The sequence below is a fragment of the Ixodes scapularis genome, unplaced genomic scaffold (assembly GCF_016920785.2).
Source record: "Ixodes scapularis isolate PalLabHiFi unplaced genomic scaffold, ASM1692078v2 PGA_scaffold4__175_contigs__length_147842914, whole genome shotgun sequence".
In the NCBI taxonomy this organism is placed as follows: domain Eukaryota; kingdom Metazoa; phylum Arthropoda; class Arachnida; order Ixodida; family Ixodidae; genus Ixodes; species Ixodes scapularis.
The window spans coordinates 110,298,010-110,300,723 of record NW_024609879.1 but is presented as its reverse complement, the minus strand read 5'-3'; the positions used below and the strand labels follow the sequence as shown (position 1 = coordinate 110,300,723).

The following is a 2,714-nucleotide window of genomic DNA, read 5'->3' as shown; positions in this document are numbered from 1 at the left end:
GGCAAACGCTGCAAAAACAGCTCACGGAGGAGGGATGTATCGGCGTCGGTAGTCACGTCACCCATAAGTTGCCGCATCCGGCGCAGTAGCTGAGAGGGACGTTGATCGCCGAGCTCCTCCATGTTGAGCAGATGTTGAAGTCGGCTGCGCTCTGACGGGGTCTTCCGGGCTAGAATGGCTGCCTTAAGAAGGTCGTACTGGTTCGATGTGGCCGGAGCTGCGAGGATGTCTTCTAGCTTGTCGGCAAGCTCTGCTGGCAGCGACGAGACTACATGGAGGTACTTCGTTGTTTGTGAGGTGATGTGATGGAGTTGGAATTGCGCCTCAACCTGCGCAAACCAAACCGTAGCGTTTTTTGCCCAAAATGCCGGCAGCTTGATTTGGAATGCCGCTTAAGATCCCGATGGAATTGCTTCCGCCGCAGGCGATTCACCGTTAGCCAAATCCATAATTGAAGAGGGTGAAGAATCGTGAAGGGGAGTCGTTCGTCCGGGTCACCAATTTGTCGGGGTTGAAATATTCAACGGGACGAATCCAAAAGACGACTGTCTTCGAAGCACCTCCTCGGTCTAGTGTTTATTTCCTTTTTTTCTTTCGCCCTTTGAAGCAGGTGCGTGGCCTCTTGAGCAGGCCTGGCTTGCTGTTGGGCTTGCCTCAGCCTATGTCGCCACATATATATATATATATATCTTTGACGAAAAATTTAGATTGCTACGTGCAGGCATCGATTTTTACGATCCATTTTAGATCAAGCCATGGCGACTTCAAACACCCTATATAAAGGGTGTCACAAAAAACAATTACAGGGCTTTTTTAACCGCAAAAATAAACTGGGCGCTAAAGGTCACAACCAGATGCCAAATTTTCAGCCCGATCCGATACCTTATTCAAAAATGATTTTCTGAAAATTTCAATGGGAAAAAGGCGGCCGACGGAGTTTTCCTTGGAATCTGTTTGCGACCTCTAGCGCTACTTTTGGGCGGAGAATGAGCGTTCGGTGATGCCTAGTTTATTTTCGCGGTTAAAAAAACCCTGTGATTTTTTTTGCGACACCCTGTATATTTACTGGACATTCATTCGTGGCTAGGCGCGGTACATAACATTAGTCTCTCCAAGTAAGCAGCAGAAGCGCCAAAACGTTTTCAAACCAGTATGGGAAGATTTACCATTTATTTACCACGAACGCCAGCGATTTTTTTTTTTTTTTTTTTTTTTTTGGGGGGGGGGGGGGGGTTTGAAGCTTCATAAGCTCTTCCCAGGCTACGCCACTGATTTGTAGCGTGGCATGTGAGAACTGTATGTGGTGCTGGTTGCATGCTTATTACCTTTTGGTCATAAAATTATAACTATAGTCCGTTGCAAGTCAAGAAGGTATAGACGAGGGTAAGACGGGCCGGGGAGGAGGAAGCAAACGGAACGCTGGAGAAGAGAGAAGAAAACCTCCTTCTCTCTTTAGCGTTCCGTCTGCTTCCTCCTCCCCGGCCTTTCCTACCCTCGCCCTACCTTCTTGAGTTGCAACGGACTATAGAGGGCTGCTAAGATGGCCTGCGTTCTATTTTTTGATGTCCTCACCAGCAGCTGAAGGGTATTAAAGTTAGCCTTGTGTAAATTTGCTTTTCTTTGTTTTCAAAAGAAGGGGGGGGGGGGGTGGAAAACGGAAGGGCGTAAGCACGGAGAAGGCACCTTTTCTGCATTAGATGTGCAGGATTTTGAAATTTTTGTTTTACTTTATTTGATTGAAGGTCAGTTGTTTTATGTTAACTGCAGAACACATTAAAATGAAAGAGCAAATTAACTCGAGATAACAAATTAAATTGAGTTACTTTCTAAATATTTCGCACGCAGTTACCTTTTTATCTGAGGCTGATCAGCACCCGATACAATGCTGCGAGACTGCTGAGGCTTTCTCCAAAGTCCGTTCAACCATTCGAGCGCAATGTGTCACTGCATTGCCTTCCAAAACTTAAATCAACCTTGTGTTCGCGTAAGCACTGAGCTCGAAATAAGAGTCTGTGACTGTTTCAGATGAAGCTTACGGCAATTATATTTTCGAGTACGATGTGTTATTCATTTGCAGATCAATTCTCACAGAGTAACGCGACTCACCGTTTTTTTTAGCTAGCCCAACCACATAGTCCTTACTTTGCGTGAGGTTTAAAAGTTAAGATCATGCTTCATAGGATCATTTCTATAGGCTGATCGCCGAGTTTCTACCGTAAACTCGGAACACCCTCAACCACGATGATGAGCTGTAGGGTCTCTACCTGAGCGCGAAGCCGGTCAGGTAACTTGGGTTTCGTGCCCGGGTTCCTGCCTTTGATGACCGTTCCCGCCGGACTTGTACGTCCAATGGGAGGGTGGAGACTCAATCTGAGTGGCTGGGAACACCTTATCATGAAAATCGAAAATAAGAATCTTTCTTCGTACTCCATTCCTCCGTAAGTATTATTTACTGCAGACCTGGGGACGTCGTTCAAGCATCGATCATAGCATGCTTGCTCTGAGCATGCTGGATGAATAGTTCTTGAGCATCCATTAAAATGAACACGGATGTTTCCACCTTGAGTTCGATGAGGTTCTGGAAGTACTGCACTGAATTTGGATGTACGTTGGTGCCCTGGTTGGTGTCTCTTTCCTGAAGCATACCACAGTGTGCGCTACTATCAGGCGCTAAACCAATTTTTTTGTTGGTTCGGTTTGAGTTCGATTGACAC

At 46.2% G+C, this 2,714-nt stretch overlaps 1 non-coding gene across 1 annotated transcript; it reads left to right on the top strand.

Annotated features, from left to right (window-relative positions):
- The first annotated feature begins 2,163 nt into the window (after positions 1–2,163).
- Positions 2,164–2,379, top strand: LOC120849482. The gene has a single exon (XR_005717930.1). It is a non-coding gene; the product is annotated as a small nucleolar RNA U3 (small nucleolar RNA).
- The last annotated feature ends 335 nt before the right edge of the window (positions 2,380–2,714 follow it).